We start from the raw sequence: 20,499 nt of genomic DNA, 5'->3' as shown, positions 1-20,499 counted from the left end.
TAGGGTGAATAATTTTTTGAAAGATTCTCACTATTTATATTTAAATGACTGCATTTACCATGATGCCTTGGGGCTATTTTACGCTTGAATGCAAGGCAGTGTGCTCCCTTTTTCTTTTTGGATGTCTAAATGACGGCTCCCGTGAGCCTCTTGCTGACGAGCACTGGCGATGCACCTGGGCGCCTACTGAGTGGTACAAAAACCTGTGAAGACGTTTGGCGGCATTTCAAGCGACCCCTTCAGTTACATACGCTCTCTGCTGATGACGGCCGAAAGCCAGAAACATGTGTCCAGAGATACGGCACTCGCTGCATCTACCTTAGGTGAAAGACTTCCTACAGCGATACGGCACTTGCTGCACCTACTTAGGGTGAATAATTTTTTGAAAAATTCTCGCTATTTATATTTAAATGACTGCATTTACAATGATGCCTTGGGGCTATTTTACGCTTGAATGCAAGGCAGTGTGCTCCCTTTTTCTTTTTGGATGTCTAAATGACGGCTCCCGTGAGCCTCTTGCTGACGAGCACTGGCGATGCACCTGTGCGCCTACTGAGTGGTACAAAAACCTGTGAAGACGTTTGGTGGCATTTCAAGCGACCCCTTCAGTTACATACGCTCTCTGCTGATGACGGCCGAAAGCCAGAAACACGTGTCCAGAGATACGGCACTCGCTGCACCTACCTTAGGTGAAAGACTTTCTACAGCGATACGGCACTTGCTGCACCTACTTAGGGTGAATAATTTTTTGAAAAATTCTCGCTATTTATATTTAAATGACTGCATTTACCATGATGCCTTGGGGCTATTTTCCGCTTGAATGCAAGGCAGTGTGCTCCCTTTTTCTTTTTGGATGTCTAAATGACGGCTCCCGTGAGCCTCTTGCTGATGAGCACTGGCGATGCACCTCTGCGCCTACTGAGTGGTACAAAAACCTGTGAAGACGTTTGGCGGCATTTCAAGCGACCCCTTCAGTTACATACGCTCTCTGCTGATGACGGCCGAGAGCCAGAAACACGTGTCCAGAGATACGGCACTCGCTGCACCTACCTTAGGTGAAAGACTTTCTACAGCGATACAGCACTTGCTGCACCTACTTAGGGTGAATAATTTTTTGAAAAATCCTCGCTATTTATATTTAAATGACTGCATTTACCATGATGCCTTGGGGCTATTTTCCGCTTGAATGCAAGGCAGTGTGCTCCCTTTTTCTTTTTGGATGTCTAAATGATGGCTTCCGTGAGCCTCTTGCTGACGAGCACTGGCGATGCACCTGTGCGCCTACTGAGTGGTACAAAAACCTGTGAAGACGTTTGGCGGCATTTCAAGCGACCCCTTCAGTTACACACGCTCTCTGCTGATGACGGCCGAAAGCCAGAAACACGTGTCCAGAGATACGGCACTCGCTGCACCTACCTTATGTGAAAGACTTTCTACTGCGATACGGCACTTGCTGCACCTACTTAGGGTGAATAATTTTTTGAAAAATTCTCGCTATTTATATTTAAATGACTGCATTTAACATGATGCCTTGGGGCTATTTTCCGCTTGAATGCAAGGCAGTGTGCTCCCTTTTTCTTTTTGGATGTCTAAATTACGGCTCCCGTGAGCCTCTTGCTGACGAGCACTGGCGATGCACCTGTGCGCCTACTGAGTGGTACAAAAATCTGTGAAGACGTTTGGCGGCATTTCAAGCGACCCCTTCAGTTACGTACGCTCTCTGCTGATGACGGCCTAAAGCCAGAAACACGTTTCCAGAGATACGGCACTCGCTGCACCTACCTTAGGTGAAAGACTTTCTACAGCGATACAGCACTTGCTGCACTTACTTAGGGTGAATAATTTTTTGAAAAATTTGCGCTATTTATATTTAAATGACTGCATTTACCATGATGCCTTGGGGCTATTTTCCGCTTGAATGCAAGGTAGTGTGCTCCCTTTTTCTTTTTGGATGTCTAAATGACGGCTCCAGTGAGCCTCTTGCTGACGAGCACTGGCGATGCACCTGTGCGCCTACTGAGTGGTACAAAAACCTGTGAAGACATTTGGCGGCATTTAAGCTACCCCTTCAGTTAAATACGCTCTCTGCTGATAACCGCCGAAAGCCAGAAACACGTGTCCAGAGATATGGCACTCGCTGCACCTACCTTAGGTGAAAGACTTTCTACAGCGATACAGCACTTGCTGCACCTACTTAGGGTGAATAATTTTTTGAAAAATTCTCGCTATTTATATTTAAATGACTGCATTTACCATGATGCCTTGGGGCTATTTTCCTCTTGAATGCAAGGCAGTGTGCTCCCTTTTTCTTTTTGGATGTCTAAATGACGGCTCCCGTGAGCCTCTTGCTAACGAGCACTGGCGATGCACCTGTGCGCCTACTGAGTGGTACAAAAACCTGTGAAGACGATTGGCGGCATTTAAGCGACCCCTTCAGTTACATACGCTCTCTGCTGATGACGGCCGAAAGCCAGAAACACGTGTCCAGAGATACGGCACTCGCTGCACCTACCTTAGGTGAAAGACTTTCTACAGCGATACGGCACTTGCTGCACCTACTTAGGGTGAATAATTTTTTGAAAAATTCTCGCTATTTATATTTAAATGACTGCATTGACCATGATGCCTTGGGGCTATTTTCCGCTTGAATGCAAAGCAGTGTGCTCCCTTTTTCTTTTTGGATGTCTAAATGACGGCTCCCGTGAGCCTCTTGCTGTCGAGCACTGGTGATGCACCTGTGCACCTACTGAGTGGTACAAAAACCTGTGAAGACGTTTGGCGGCATTTCAAGCGACCCCTTCAGTTACATACGCTCACTGCTGATGACGGCCGAAAGCCAGAAACACGTGTCCAGAGATACGGCACTCGCTGCACCTACCTTAGGTGAAAGACTTTCTACAGCGATACGGCACTTGCTGCACCTACTTAGGGTGAATAATTTTTTGAAAAATTCTCGTTATTTATATTTAAATGACTGCATTTACCATGATGCCTTGGGGCTATTTTCCCCTTGAATGCAAGGCAGTGTGCTCCCTTTTTCTTTTTGGATGTCTAAATGACGGCTACCGTGAGCCTCTTGCTGACGAGCACTGGCGATCCACCTGTGCGCCTACTGAGTGGTACAAAAACCTGTGAAGACGTTTGGCGGCATTTCAAGCGACCCCTTCAGTTACGTACGCTCTCTGCTGATGACGGCCTAAAGCCAGAAACACGTTTCCAGAGATACGGCACTCGCTGCACCTACCTTAGGTGAAAGACTTTCTACAGCGATACAGCACTTGCTGCACTTACTTAGGGTGAATAATTTTTTGAAAAATTTGCGCTATTTATATTTAAATGACTGCATTTACCATGATGCCTTGGGGCTATTTTCCGCTTGAATGCAAGGTAGTGTGCTCCCTTTTTCTTTTTGGATGTCTAAATGACGGCTCCAGTGAGCCTCTTGCTGACGAGCACTGGCGATGCACCTGTGCGCCTACTGAGTGGTACAAAAACCTGTGAAGACATTTGGCGGCATTTAAGCTACCCCTTCAGTTAAATACGCTCTCTGCTGATAACCGCCGAAAGCCAGAAACACGTGTCCAGAGATATGGCACTCGCTGCACCTACCTTAGGTGAAAGACTTTCTACAGCGATACAGCACTTGCTGCACCTACTTAGGGTGAATAATTTTTTGAAAAATTCTCGCTATTTATATTTAAATGACTGCATTTACCATGATGCCTTGGGGCTATTTTCCTCTTGAATGCAAGGCAGTGTGCTCCCTTTTTCTTTTTGGATGTCTAAATGACGGCTCCCGTGAGCCTCTTGCTAACGAGCACTGGCGATTCACCTGTGCGCCTACTGAGTGGTACAAAAACCTGTGAAGACGATTGGCGGCATTTAAGCGACCCCTTCAGTTACATACGCTCTCTGCTGATGACGGCCGAAAGCCAGAAACACGTGTCCAGAGATACGGCACTCGCTGCACCTACCTTAGGTGAAAGACTTTCTACAGCGATACGGCACTTGCTGCACCTACTTAGGGTGAATAATTTTTTGAAAAATTCTCGCTATTTATATTTAAATGACTGCATTGACCATGATGCCTTGGGGCTATTTTCCGCTTGAATGCAAAGCAGTGTGCTCCCTTTTTCTTTTTGGATGTCTAAATGACGGCTCCCGTGAGCCTCTTGCTGTCGAGCACTGGTGATGCACCTGTGCACCTACTGAGTGGTACAAAAACCTGTGAAGACGTTTGGCGGCATTTCAAGCGACCCCTTCAGTTACATACGCTCACTGCTGATGACGGCCGAAAGCCAGAAACACGTGTCCAGAGATACGGCACTCGCTGCACCTACCTTAGGTGAAAGACTTTCTACAGCGATACGGCACTTGCTGCACCTACTTAGGGTGAATAATTTTTTGAAAAATTCTCGCTATTTATATTTAAATGACTGCATTTACCATGATGCCTTGGGGCTATTTTCCGCTTGAATGCAAAGCAGTGTGCTCCCTTTTTCTTTTTGGATGTCTAAATAACGGTTCCCGTGAGCCTCTTGCTGACGAGCACTGGCGATGCACCTGTGCGCCTACTGAGTGGTACAAAAACCTGTGAAGACGTTTGGCGGCATTTCAAGCGACCCCTTCAGTTACATACGCTCTCTGCTGATGACGGCTGAAAGCCAGAATCACGTGTCCAGAGATAGGGCACTCGCTGCACCTACCTTAGGTGAAAGACTTTCTACAGCGATACGGCACTTGCTGCACCTACTTAGGGTGAATAATTTTTTGAAAAATTCTCGCTATTCATATTTAAATGACTGCATTTACCATGATGCCTTGGGGCTATTTTCCCCTTGAATGCAAGGCAGTGTGCTCCCTTTTTCTTTTTGGATGTCTAAATGACGGCTCCCGTGAGCCTCTTGCTGACGAGCCCTGGCGATCCACCTGTGTGCCTACTGAGTGGTACAAAAACCTGTGAAGACGTTTGGCGGCATTTCAAGCGACCCCTTCAGTTACATACGCTCTCTGCTGATGACGGCCGAAAGCCAGAAACACGTGTCCAGAGATACGGCACTCGCTGCACCTACCTTAGGTGAAAGACTTTCTACAGCGATACGGCACTTGCTGCACCTACTTAGGGTGAATCATTTTTTGAAAAATTCTCGCTATTTATATTTAAATGACTGCATTGACCATGATGCCTTGGGGCTATTTTCCGCTTGAATGCAAAGGAGTGTGCTCCCTTTTTCTTTTTGGATGTCTAAATGACGGCTCCCGTGAGCCTCTTGCTGACGAGCACTGGCGATGCACCTGTGCGCCTACTGAGTGGTAAAAAAACCTGTGAAGACGTTTGGCGGCATTTCAAGCGACCCCTTCAGTTACATACGCTCACTGCTGATGACGGCCGAAAACCAGAAACATGTGTCCAGAGATACGGCACTCGCTGCACCTACCTTAGGTGAAAGACTTTCTACAGCGATACGGCACTTGCTGCACCTACTTAGGGTGAATAATTTTTGAAAAATTCTCGCTATTTATATTTAAATGACTGCATTTACCATGATGCCTTGGGGCTATTTTCCGCTTGAATGCAAGGCAGTGTGCTCCCTTTTTCTTTTTGGATGTCTAAATGACGGTTCCCGTGAGCCTCTTGCTGACGAGCACTGGCGATGCACCTGTGCGCCTACTGAGTGGTACAAAAACCTCTGAAGACGTTTGGCGGCATTTCAAGCGACCCCTTCAGTTACATACGCTCTCTGCTGATGACGGCCGAAAGCCAGAATCACGTGTCCAGAGATAGGGCACTCTCTGCACCTACCTTAGGTGAAAGACTTTCTACAGCGATACGGCACTTGCTGCACCTACTTAGGGTGAATAATTTTTTGAAAAATTCTCGTTATTTATATTTAAATGACGGCATTTACCATGATGCCTTGGGGCTATTTTCCCCTTGAATGTAAGGCAGTGTGCTCCCTTTTTCTTTTTGGATGTCTAAATGATGGCTACCGTGAGCCTCTTGCTGACGAGCACTGGCGATCCACCTGTGCGCCTACTGAGTGGTACAAAAACCTGTGAAGACGTTTGGCGGCATTTCAAGCAACCCCTTCAGTTACATTCCTCTCTGCTGATGACGGCCGAGAGCCAGAAACACGTGTCCAGAGATACGGCACTCGCTGCACCTACCTTAGGTGAAAGACTTTCTACAGCGATACGGCACTTGCTGCACCTACTTAGGGTGAAGAATTTTTTTTAAAATCCTCGCTATTTATATTTAAATGAATGCATTTACCATGATGCCTTGGGGCTATTTTCCGCATGAATGCAAGGCAGTGTGCTACTTTTTTTCTTTTTGGATGTCTAAATGACGGCTCCCGTGAGCCTCTTGCTGACGAGCACTGGCGATGCACCTGTCCCCCTACTGAGTGGTACAAAAACCTGTGAAGACGTTTGGCGGCATTTCAAGCGACCCCTTCAGTTACATACGCTCTCTGCTGATGACGGGCGAAAGCCAGAAACACGTGTCCGGAGATACGGCACTCGCTGCACCTACCTTAGGTGAAAGACTTTCTACAGCGATACGGCACTTGCTGCACCTACTTAGGGTGACATTTTTTTGAAAAATTCTCGCTATTTAAATTTAAATGAATGCATTTACCATGATGCCTTGGGGCTATTTTCCGCTTGAATGCAAGGCAGTGTGCTCCCTTTTTCTTTTTGGATGTCTAAATGACGGCTCCAGTGAGCCTCTTGCTGACGAGCACTGGAGATGTACCTGTGCGCATACTGAGTGGTACAAAAACCTGTGAAGACGTTTGGCGGCATTTCAACCGACCCCTTCAGTTACATACGGTCTCTCTGCTGATGACGGCCGAAAGCCAGAAACACGTGTCCAGAGATACGGCACTCGCTGCACCTACCTTAGGTGAAAGACTTTCTACAGCGATACAGCACTTGCTGCTCCTACTTAGGGTGAATAATTTTTTGAAAAATTCTCACTATTTATATTTAAATGACTGCATTTACCATGATGCCTTGGGGCTATTTTCCACTTGAATGCAAGGCAGTGTGCTCCCTTTTTCTTTTTGGATGTCTAAATGACGGCTCCCGTGAGCCTCTTGCTGACGAGCACTGGCGATGCACCTGGGCGCCTACTGAGTGGTACAAAAACCTGTGAAGACGTTTGGCGGCATTTCAAGCGACCCCTTCAGTTACATACGCTCTCTGCTGATGACGGCCGAAAGCCAGAAACACGTGTCCAGAGATACGGCACTCGCTGCATCTACCTGAGGTGAAAGACTTTCTACAGCGATACGGCACTTGCTGCACCTACTTAGGGTGAATAATTTTTTGAAAAATTCTCGCTATTTATATTTAAATGACTGCATTTAACATGATGCCTTGGGGCTATTTTCCGCATGAATGCATGGCAGTGTGCTCCCTTTTTCTTTTTGGATGTCTAAATGACGGCTCCTGTGAGCTTCTTGCTGACGAACACTGGCGATGCACCTGCGCGCCTACTGAGTGGTACAAAAACCTGTGAAGACGTTTGGCGGCATTTCAAGCGACCCCTTCAGTTACATACGCTCTCTGCTGATGACGGCTGAAAGCCAGAAACACGTGTCCAGAGATACGGCACTTGCTGCACCTACCTTAGGTGAAAGACTTTCTACAGCGATACGGCACTTGCTGCACCTACTTAGGGTGAATAATTTTTTGAAAAATTCTCGCTATTTATATTTAAATGACTGCATTTAACATGATGCCTTGGGGCTATTTTCCGCATGAATGCAAGGCAGTGTGCTCCCTTTTTCTTTTTGGATGTCTAAATGACGGCTCCTGTGAGCCTCTTGCTGATGAACACTGGCGATGCACCTGTGCGCCTACTGAGTGGTACAAAAACCTGTGAAGACGTTTGGCGGCATTTCAAGCGACCCCTTCAGTTACATACGCTCTCTGCTGATGACGGCCGAAAGCCAGAAACACGTGTCCAGAGATACGGCACTCGCTGCACCTACCTTAGGTGAAAGACTTTCTACAACGATACGGCACTTGCTGCACTTACTTAGGGTGAATAATTTTTTGAAAAATTTGCGCTATTTATATTTAAATGACTGCATTTACCATGATGCTTTAGGGCTATTTTCCACTTGAATGCAAGGCAGTGTGCTCCCTTTTTCTTTTTGGATGTCTCAATGACCGCGTCCGTGAGCCTCTTGCTGACGAGCACTGGCGATGCACCTGTGCACCTACTGAGTGGTACAAAAACCTGTGAAGACGTTTGGCGGCATTTCAAGCGACCCCTTCAGTTACATACGCTCTCTGCTGATGACGGCCGAAAGCCAGAAACACGTGTCCAGAGATACGGCACTCGCTGCACCTACCTTAGGTGAAAGACTTTCTACAGCGATACGGCACTTGCTGCACCTACTTAGGGTGAATAATTTTTTGAAAAATTCTCGCTATTTATATTTAAATGACTGCATTTAACATGATGCCTTGAGGCTATTTTCCGCTTGAATGTAAGGCAGTGTGCTCCCTTTTTCTTTTTGGATGTCTAAATTATGGCTCCCATGAGCCTCTTGCTGACGAGCACTGGCGATGCACCTGTGCGCCTACTGAGTGATACAAAAACCTGTGAAGACGTTTGGCGGCATTTCAAGCGACCCCTTCAGTTACATACGCTCTCTGCTGATGACGGCCGAAAGCCAGAAACACGTGTCCAGAGATACGGCACTCGCTGCACCTACCTTAGGTGAAAGACTTTCTACAGCGATACGGCACTTGCTGCACTTACTTAGGGTGAATAATTTTTTGAAAAATGTGCGCTATTTATATTTAAATGACTGCATTTACCATGATGCCTTGGGGCTATTTTCCGCTTGAATGCAAGGCAGTGTGCTCCCTTTTTCTTTTTGGATGTCTAAATGACGGCTCCCGTGAGCCTCTTGCTGACGAGCACTGGCGATGCACCTGTGCACCTACTGAGTGGTAGAAAAACCTGTGAAGACGTTTGGCGGCATTTCAAGCGACCCCTTCAGTTACATACGCTCTCTGCTGATGACAGCCGAAAGCCAGAAACACGTGTCCAGAGATATGGCACTCGCTGCACCTACCTTAGGTGAACGACCTTCTACAGCGATACGGCACTTGCTGCACCTATTTAGGGTGAATAATTTTTTGAAAAATTCTCGCTATCTATATTTAAATGACTGCATTTACCATGATGCCTTGGGGCTATTTTCCGCTTGAATGCAAGGCAGTGGGCTCCCTTTTTCTTTTTGGATGTCTAAATGATGGCTCCCGTGAGCCTCTTGCTGACGAGCACTGGCGATGCACCTGTGCGCCTACTGAGTGGTACAAAAACCTGTGAAGACGTTTGGCGGCATTTCAAGCGACCCCTTCAGTTACATACGCTCTCTACTGATGACGGCCGAAAGCCAGAAACAAGTGTCCAGAGATACGGCACTCGCTGCACCTACCTTAGGTGAAAGACTTTCTACAGCGATACGGCACTTGCTGCACCTACTTAGGGTGAATAATTTTTTGAAAAATTCTCGCTATTTATATTTAAATGACTGCATTTACCATGATGCCTTGGGGCTTTTTTCCGCTTGAATGCAAGGCAGTGTGCTCCCTTTTTCTTTTAGGATGTCTAAATGACGGCTCCCATTAGCCTCTTGCTGACGAGCACTGGCGATGCACCTGTGCGCCTACTGAGTGGTACAAAAACCTGTGAAGACGTTTGGCGGCATTTCAAGCGACTCCTTCAGTTACATACGCTCTCTGCTGATGACGGCCGAAAGCCAGAAACACGTGTCCAGAGATACGGCACTCGCTGCACCTACCTTAGGTGAAAGACTTTATACAGCGATACGGCACTTGATGCACCTACTTAGGGTAAATATTTTTTTTTAAAATTCTCGCTATTTATTTTTAAATGACTGCATTTACCATGATGCCTTGGGGCTATTTTCCGCTTGAATGCAAGGCAGTGTGCTCCCTTTTTCTTTTTGGATGTCTAAATTACGTCTCCCGTGAGCCTCTTGCTGACGAGCACTGGCGATGCACCTGTGCGCCTACTGAGTGGTACAAAAACCTGTGAAGATGTTTGGCGGCATTTCAAGCGACCCCTTCAGTTACATACTCTCACTGCTGATGACGGCCGAAAGCCAGAAACACGTGTCCAGAGATACGGCACTCGCTGCACCTACCTTAGGTGAAAGTCTTTCTACAGCGATACGGCACTTGCTGCTCCTACTTGGGGTGAATAATTTTTTGAAAAATTCTCACTATTTATATTTAAATGACTGCATTTACCATGATGCCTTGGGGCTATTTTCCGGTTGAATGCAAGGCAGTGTGCTCCCTTTTTCTTTTTGGATGTGTAAATGACGGCTCCCGTGAGCCTCTTGCTGACGAGCACTGGCGATGCACCTGTGCGCCTACTGAGTGGTACAAAAACCTGTGAAGACGTTTGGCGGCATTTCAAGCGACCCCTTCAGTTACATACGCTCTCTGCTGATGACGGGCGAAAGCCAGAAACACGTGTCCAGAGATACGGCACTCGCTGCACCTACCTTAGGTGAAAGACTTTCTACAGCGATACAGCACTTGCTGCACCTACTTAGGGTGAATAATTTTTTGAAAAATTCTCGCTATTTATATTTAAATGACTGCATTTACCATGATGCCTTGGAGCTATTTTCCGCTTGAATGCAAGGCAGTGTGCTCCCTTTTTCTTTTTGGATGTCTAAATGACGGCTCCCGTGAGCCTCTTGCTGACGAGCACTGGCGATGCACCTGTGCGCCTACTGAGTGGTACAAAAACCTGTGAAGACGTTTGGCGGCATTTCAAGCGACCCCTTCAGTTACATACGCTCTCTGCTGATGACGGCCGAAAGCCAGAAACACGTGTCCAGAGATACGGAACTCGCTGCACCTACCTTAGGCAAAAGACTTTCTACAGCGATACGGCACTTGCTGCACCTACTTAGGGTGAATAATTTTTTGAAAAATGTGCTCTATTTACATTTAAATGACTGCATTTACCATGATGCCTTCGGGCTATTTTCCGCTTGAACGCAAGGCAGTGTGCTCCCTTTTTCTTTTAGATGTCTAAATTACGGCTCCCGTGAGCCTCTTGCTGACGAGCACTGGCGATGCACCTGTGCGCCTACTGAGTGGTACAAAAACCTGTGAAGACGTTTGGCGGCATTTCAAGCGACCCCTTCAGTTACATACGCTCTCTGCTGATGACGGCCGAAAGCCAGAAACACGTGTCCAGAGATACGTCACTCGCTGCACCTACCTTAGGTGAAAGACTTTCTACCGCGATACGGCACTTGCTGCACATACTTAGGGTGAATAATTTTTTGAAAAATTCTCGCTATTTATATTTAAATGACTGCATTTACCATGATGCCTTGGGGCTATTTTCCGCATGAATGCAAGGCAGTGTGCTCACTTTTTCTTTTTGGATGTCTAAATGACGGCTCCCGTGAGCCTCTTGCTGACGAGCACTGGCGATGCACCTGTGCGCCTACTGAGTGGTACTAAATCCTGTGAAGACGTTTGGTGGCATTTCAAGCGACCCCTTCAGTTACATACACTCTCTGCTGATGACGGCTGAAAGCCAGAAACACGTGTCCAGAGATACGGCACTCGCTGCACCTACCTTAGGTGAAAGACTTTCTACAGCGATACGGCACTTGCTGCACATACTTAGGGTGAAAGATTTTTGAAAAATTCTCGCTATTTATATTTAAATGACTGCATTTACCATGATGCCTTGGGGCTATTTTCCCCTTGAATGCAAGGCAGTGTGCTCCCTTTTTCTTTTTGGATGTCTAAATTACGGCTCCCGTGATCCTCTTGCTGACGAGCACTGGCGATGCACCTGTGCGCCTACTGAGTGGTACAAAAACCTGTGAAGACGTTTGGCGGCATTTCAAGCGACCCCTTCAGTTACATACGCTCTCTGCTGATGACGGCCGAAAGCCAGAAACACGTGTCCAGAGATGCGGCACTCGCTGCACCTACCTTAGGTGAAAGACTTTCTACAGCGATACAGCACTTGCTGCACCTACTTAGGGTGAATAATTTTTTGAAAAATTCTCGCTATTTATATTTAAATGACTGCATTTAACATGATGCCTTGGGGCTATTTTCCGCATGAATGCAAGGCAGTGTGCTCCCTTTTTCTTTTTGGATGTCTAAATGACGGCTCCTGTGAGCCTCTTGCTGACGAGCACTGGCGATGCACCTGTGCGCCTACTGAGTGGTACAAAAACCTGGGAAGACGTTTGGCGGCATTTCAAGCGACCCCTTCAGTTACATACGCTCTCTGCTGATGACGGCCGAAAGCCAGAAACACGTGTCCAGAGATACGTCACTCGCTGCACCTACCTTAGGTGAAAGACTTTCTACCGCGATACGGCACTTGCTGCACATACTTGGGGTGAATAATTTTTTGAAAAATTCTCGCTATTTATATTTAAATGACTGCATTTACCATGATGCCTTGGGGCTATTTTCCGCATGAATGCAAGGCAGTGTGCTCCCTTTTTCTATTTGGATGTCTAAATGACGGCTCCCGTGAGCCTCTTGCTGACGAGCACTGGCGATGCACCTGTGCGCCTACTGAGTGGTACAAAAACCTGTGAAGACGTTTGGCGGCATTTCTAGCGACCCCTTCAGTTACATACACTCTCTGCTGATGACGGCTGAAAGCCAGAAACACGTGTCCAGAGATACGGCACTCGCTGCACCTACCTTAGGTCAAAGACTTTCTACAGCGATACGGCACTTGCTGCACCTATTTAGGGTGAAAGATTTTTGAAAAATTCTCGCTATTTATATTTAAATGACAGCATTTACTATGATGCCTTGGGGCTATTTTCCCCTTAAATGCAAGGCAGTGTGCTCCCTTTTTCTTTTTGGATGTCTAAATGACGGCTCCCGTGAGCCTCTTGCTGACGAGCACTGGCGATGCACCTGTGCGCCTACTGAGTGGTACAAAAACCTGTGAAGACGTTTGGCGGCATTTCAAGCGACCCCTTCAGTTACATACGCTCTCTGCTGATGACGGCCGAAAGCCAGAAACACGTGTCCAGAGATACGGCAGTCGCTGCACCTACCTTAGGTGAAAGACTTTCTACAGCGATACGGCACTTGCTGCACCTACTTAGGGTGAATAATTTTTTGAAAATTTCTCGCTATTTATATTTAAATGACTGCATTTAACATGATGCCTTGGGGCTATTTTCCGCATGAATGCAAGGCAGTGTGCTCCCTTTTTCTTTTTGGATGTCTAAATGACGGCTCCTGTGAGCCTCTTGCTGACGAACACTGGCGATGCACCTGTGCGCCTACTGAGTGGTACAAAAACCTGTGAAGACGTTTGGCGGCATTTCAAGCGACCCCTTCAGTTACATACGCTCTCTGCTGATGACGTCCGAAAGCCAGAAACACGTGTCCAAAGATACGGCACTCGCTGCACCTACCTTAGGTGAAAGACTTTCTACAACGATATGGCACTTGCTGCACTTACTTAGGGTGAATAATTTTTTGAAAAATTTGCGCTATTTATATTTAAATGACTGCATTTACCATGATGCCAAGGGGCTATTTTCCGCTTGAATGCAAGGCAGTGTGCTCCCTTTTTCTTTTTGGATGTCTAAATGACGGCTCCCGTGAGCCTCTTGCTGACGAGCACTGGCGATGCACCTGTGCGCCTACTGAGTGGTACAAAAACGTGGGAAGACGTTTGGCGGCATTTCAAGCGACCCGTTCAGTTACATACTCTCTCTGCTGATGACGGCCGAAAGCCAGAAACACGTGTCCAGAGATACGGCACTCGCTGCACTTACCTTAGGTGAAAGACTTTCTACAGCGATACAGCACTTGCTGCACCTACTTAGGGTGAATAATTTTTTTTTTAAATTGCGCTATTTATATTTAAATGACTGCATTTACCATGATGCTTTAGGGCTATTTTCCACTTCAATGCAAGGCAGTGTGCTCCCTTTTTCTTTTTGAATGTCTCAATGACCGCGTCCGTGAGCCTCTTGCTGACGAGCACTGGCGATGCACCTGTGCGCCTACTGTGTGGTACAAAAAACTGTGAAGACGTTTGGCGGCATTTCAACCGACCCCTTCAGTTACATACGCTCTCTGCTGATGACGGCCGAAAGCCAGAAACATGTGTCCAGAGATACGGCACTCGCTGCACCTACCTTAGGTGAAAGACTTTCTACAGCGATACGGCACTTGCTGCACTTACTTAGGGTGAATAATTTTTTGAAAAATTTGCGCTATTTATATTTAAATGACTGCATTTACCATGGTGCCTTGGGGCTATTTTCCGCTTGAAAGCAAGGCAGTGTGCTCCCTTTTTCTTTTTGGATGTCTAAATGACGGCTCCCGTGAGCCTCTTGCTGACGAGCACTGGCGATGCACCTGTGCGCCTACTGAGTGGTACAAAAACCTGTGAAGACGTTTGGCGGCATTTCAAGGGACCCCTTCAGTTACATACGCTCTCTGCTGATGACGGCCGAAAGCCAGAAACACGTGTCCAGAGATACGGCACTCGCTGCACCTACCTTAGGTGAAAGTCTTTCTACAGCGATACGGCACTTGCTGCTCCTACTTGGGGTGAATAATTTTTTGAAAAATTCTCGCTATTTATATTTAAATGACTGCATTTACCATGATGCCTTGGGGCTATTTTCCGCTTGAATGCAAGGCAGTGTGCTCCCTTTTTCTTTTTGGATGTCTAAATGACGGCTCCCGTGAGCCTCTTGCTGACGATCACTGGCGATGCACCTGTGCGCCTACTGAGTGGTAGAAAAACCTTGGAAGACGTTTGGCGGCATTTCAAGCGACCCCTTCAGTTACATACGCTCTCTGCTGATGACGGCCGAAAGCCAGAAACACGTGTCCAGAGATACGGCACTCGCTGCACCTACCTTATGTGAAAGACTTTCTACAGCGATACGGCACTTGCTGCACCTACTTAGGGTGAATAATTTTTTGAAAAATTCTCGCTATTTATATTTAAATGACTGCATTTACCATGATGCCTTGGAGCTATTTTCCGCTTGAATGCAAGGCAGTGTGCTCCCTTTTTCTTTTTGGATGTCTAAATGACGGCTCCCGTGAGCCTCTTGCTGACGAGCACTGGCGATGCACCTGTCCCCCTACTGAGTGGTACAAAAACCTGTGAAGACGTTTGGCGGCATTTCAAGCGACCCCTTCAGTTACATACGCTCTCTGCTGATGACGGGCGAAAGCCAGAAACACGTGTCCGGAGATACGGCACTCGCTGCACCTACCTTAGGTGAAAGACTTTCTACAGCGATACGGCACTTGCTGCACCTACTTAGGGTGACATTTTTTTGAAAAATTCTCGCTATTTAAATTTAAATGAATGCATTTACCATGATGCCTTGGGGCTATTTTCCGCTTGAATGCAAGGCAGTGTGCTCCCTTTTTCTTTTTGGATGTCTAAATGACGGCTCCAGTGAGCCTCTTGCTGACGAGCACTGGAGATGTACCTGTGCGCATACTGAGTGGTACAAAAACCTGTGAAGACGTTTGGCGGCATTTCAACCGACCCCTTCAGTTACATACGGTCTCTCTGCTGATGACGGCCGAAAGCCAGAAACACGTGTCCAGAGATACGGCACTCGCTGCACCTACCTTAGGTGAAAGACTTTCTACAGCGATACAGCACTTGCTGCTCCTACTTAGGGTGAATAATTTTTTGAAAAATTCTCACTATTTATATTTAAATGACTGCATTTACCATGATGCCTTGGGGCTATTTTCCACTTGAATGCAAGGCAGTGTGCTCCCTTTTTCTTTTTGGATGTCTAAATGACGGCTCCCGTGAGCCTCTTGCTGACGAGCACTGGCGATGCACCTGGGCGCCTACTGAGTGGTACAAAAACCTGTGAAGACGTTTGGCGGCATTTCAAGCGACCCCTTCAGTTACATACGCTCTCTGCTGATGACGGCCGAAAGCCAGAAACACGTGTCCAGAGATACGGCACTCGCTGCATCTACCTGAGGTGAAAGACTTTCTACAGCGATACGGCACTTGCTGCACCTACTTAGGGTGAATAATTTTTTGAAAAATTCTCGCTATTTATATTTAAATGACTGCATTTAACATGATGCCTTGGGGCTATTTTCCGCATGAATGCATGGCAGTGTGCTCCCTTTTTCTTTTTGGATGTCTAAATGACGGCTCCTGTGAGCTTCTTGCTGACGAACACTGGCGATGCACCTGCGCGCCTACTGAGTGGTACAAAAACCTGTGAAGACGTTTGGCGGCATTTCAAGCGACCCCTTCAGTTACATACGCTCTCTGCTGATGACGGCTGAAAGCCAGAAACACGTGTCCAGAGATACGGCACTTGCTGCACCTACCTTAGGTGAAAGACTTTCTACAGCGATACGGCACTTGCTGCACCTACTTAGGGTGAATAATTTTTTGAAAAATTCTCGCTATTTATATTTAAATGACTGCATTTAACATGATGCCTTGGGGCTATTTTCCGCATGAATGCAAGGCAGTGTGCTCCCTTTTTCTTTTTGGATGTCTAAATGACGGCTCCTGTGAGCCTCTTGCTGATGAACACTGGCGATGCACCTGTGCGCCTACTGAGTGGTACAAAAACCTGTGAAGACGTTTGGCGGCATTTCAAGCGACCCCTTCAGTTACATACGCTCTCTGCTGATGACGGCCGAAAGCCAGAAACACGTGTCCAGAGATACGGCACTCGCTGCACCTACCTTAGGTGAAAGACTTTCTACAACGATACGGCACTTGCTGCACTTACTTAGGGTGAATAATTTTTTGAAAAATTTGCGCTATTTATATTTAAATGACTGCATTTACCATGATGCTTTAGGGCTATTTTCCACTTGAATGCAAGGCAGTGTGCTCCCTTTTTCTTTTTGGATGTCTCAATGACCGCGTCCGTGAGCCTCTTGCTGACGAGCACTGGCGATGCACCTGTGCACCTACTGAGTGGTACAAAAACCTGTGAAGACGTTTGGCGGCATTTCAAGCGACCCCTTCAGTTACATACGCTCTCTGCTGATGACGGCCGAAAGCCAGAAACACGTGTCCAGAGATACGGCACTCGCTGCACCTACCTTAGGTGAAAGACTTTCTACAGCGATACGGCACTTGCTGCACCTACTTAGGGTGAATAATTTTTTGAAAAATTCTCGCTATTTATATTTAAATGACTGCATTTAACATGATGCCTTGAGGCTATTTTCCGCTTGAATGTAAGGCAGTGTGCTCCCTTTTTCTTTTTGGATGTCTAAATTATGGCTCCCATGAGCCTCTTGCTGACGAGCACTGGCGATGCACCTGTGCGCCTACTGAGTGATACAAAAACCTGTGAAGACGTTTGGCGGCATTTCAAGCGACCCCTTCAGTTACATACGCTCTCTGCTGATGACGGCCGAAAGCCAGAAACACGTGTCCAGAGATACGGCACTCGCTGCACCTACCTTAGGTGAAAGACTTTCTACAGCGATACGGCACTTGCTGCACTTACTTAGGGTGAATAATTTTTTGAAAAATGTGCGCTATTTATATTTAAATGACTGCATTTACCATGATGCCTTGGGGCTATTTTCCGCTTGAATGCAAGGCAGTGTGCTCCCTTTTTCTTTTTGGATGTCTAAATGACGGCTCCCGTGAGCCTCTTGCTGACGAGCACTGGCGATGCACCTGTGCACCTACTGAGTGGTAGAAAAACCTGTGAAGACGTTTGGCGGCATTTCAAGCGACCCCTTCAGTTACATACGCTCTCTGCTGATGACAGCCGAAAGCCAGAAACACGTGTCCAGAGATATGGCACTCGCTGCACCTACCTTAGGTGAACGACCTTCTACAGCGATACGGCACTTGCTGCACCTATTTAGGGTGAATAATTTTTTGAAAAATTCTCGCTATCTATATTTAAATGACTGCATTTACCATGATGCCTTGGGGCTATTTTCCGCTTGAATGCAAGGCAGTGGGCTCCCTTTTTCTTTTTGGATGTCTAAATGATGGCTCCCGTGAGCCTCTTGCTGACGAGCACTGGCGATGCACCTGTGCGCCTACTGAGTGGTACAAAAACCTGTGAAGACGTTTGGCGGCATTTCAAGCGACCCCTTCAGTTACATACGCTCTCTACTGATGACGGCCGAAAGCCAGAAACAAGTGTCCAGAGATACGGCACTCGCTGCACCTACCTTAGGTGAAAGACTTTCTACAGCGATACGGCACTTGCTGCACCTACTTAGGGTGAATAATTTTTTGAAAAATTCTCGCTATTTATATTTAAATGACTGCATTTACCATGATGCCTTGGGGCTTTTTTCCGCTTGAATGCAAGGCAGTGTGCTCCCTTTTTCTTTTAGGATGTCTAAATGACGGCTCCCATTAGCCTCTTGCTGACGAGCACTGGCGATGCACCTGTGCGCCTACTGAGTGGTACAAAAACCTGTGAAGACGTTTGGCGGCATTTCAAGCGACTCCTTCAGTTACATACGCTCTCTGCTGATGACGGCCGAAAGCCAGAAACACGTGTCCAGAGATACGGCACTCGCTGCACCTACCTTAGGTGAAAGACTTTATACAGCGATACGGCACTTGATGCACCTACTTAGGGTAAATATTTTTTTTTAAAATTCTCGCTATTTATTTTTAAATGACTGCATTTACCATGATGCCTTGGGGCTATTTTCCGCTTGAATGCAAGGCAGTGTGCTCCCTTTTTCTTTTTGGATGTCTAAATTACGTCTCCCGTGAGCCTCTTGCTGACAAGCACTGGCGATGCACCTGTGCGCCTACTGAGTGGTACAAAAACCTGTGAAGATGTTTGGCGGCATTTCAAGCGACCCCTTCAGTTACATACTCTCACTGCTGATGACGGCCGAAAGCCAGAAACACGTGTCCAGAGATACGGCACTCGCTGCACCTACCTTAGGTGAAAGTCTTTCTACAGCGATACGGCACTTGCTGCTCCTACTTGGGGTGAATAATTTTTTGAAAAATTCTCACTATTTATATTTAAATGACTGCATTTACCATGATGCCTTGGGGCTATTTTCCGGTTGAATGCAAGGCAGTGTGCTCCCTTTTTCTTTTTGGATGTGTAAATGACGGCTCCCGTGAGCCTCTTGCTGACGAGCACTGGCGATGCACCTGTGCGCCTACTGAGTGGTACAAAAACCTGTGAAGACGTTTGGCGGCATTTCAAGCGACCCCTTCAGTTACATACGCTCTCTGCTGATGACGGGCGAAAGCCAGAAACACGTGTCCAGAGATACGGCACTCGCTGCACCTACCTTAGGTGAAAGACTTTCTACAGCGATACAGCACTTGCTGCACCTACTTAGGGTGAATAATTTTTTGAAAAATTCTCGCTATTTATATTTAAATGACTGCATTTACCATGATGCCTTGGAGCTATTTTCCGCTTGAATGCAAGGCAGTGTGCTCCCTTTTTCTTTTTGGATGTCTAAATGACGGCTCCCGTGAGCCTCTTGCTGACGAGCACTGGCGATGCACCTGTGCGCCTACTGAGTGGTACAAAAACCTGTGAAGACGTTTGGCGGCATTTCAAGCGACCCCTTCAGTTACATACGCTCTCTGCTGATGACGGCCGAAAGCCAGAAACACGTGTCCAGAGATACGGAACTCGCTGCACCTACCTTAGGCAAAAGACTTTCTACAGCGATACGGCACTTGCTGCACCTACTTAGGGTGAATAATTTTTTGAAAAATGTGCTCTATTTACATTTAAATGACTGCATTTACCATGATGCCTTCGGGCTATTTTCCGCTTGAACGCAAGGCAGTGTGCTCCCTTTTTCTTTTAGATGTCTAAATTACGGCTCCCGTGAGCCTCTTGCTGACGAGCACTGGCGATGCACCTGTGCGCCTACTGAGTGGTACAAAAACCTGTGAAGACGTTTGGCGGCATTTCAAGCGACCCCTTCAGTTACATACGCTCTCTGCTGATGACGGCCGAAAGCCAGAAACACGTGTCCAGAGATACGTCACTCGCTGCACCTACCTTAGGTGAAAGACTTTCTACCGCGATACGGCACTTGCTGCACATACTTAGGGTGAATAATTTTTTGAAAAATTCTCGCTATTTATATTTAAATGACTGCATTTACCATGATGCCTTGGGGCTATTTTCCGCATGAATGCAAGGCAGTGTGCTCACTTTTTCTTTTTGGATGTCTAAATGACGGCTCCCGTGAGCCTCTTGCTGACGAGCACTGGCGATGCACCTGTGCGCCTACTGAGTGGTACTAAATCCTGTGAAGACGTTTGGTGGCATTTCAAGCGACCCCTTCAGTTACATACACTCTCTGCTGATGACGGCTGAAAGCCAGAAACACGTGTCCAGAGATACGGCACTCGCTGCACCTACCTTAGGTGAAAGACTTTCTACAGCGATACGGCACTTGCTGCACATACTTAGGGTGAAA

Source organism: Pleurodeles waltl, chromosome 10 (assembly GCF_031143425.1).
Source record: "Pleurodeles waltl isolate 20211129_DDA chromosome 10, aPleWal1.hap1.20221129, whole genome shotgun sequence".
In the NCBI taxonomy this organism is placed as follows: domain Eukaryota; kingdom Metazoa; phylum Chordata; class Amphibia; order Caudata; family Salamandridae; genus Pleurodeles; species Pleurodeles waltl.
The sequence above is the reverse complement of the archived record's forward strand: the minus strand, read 5'-3'. Positions refer to the sequence as shown.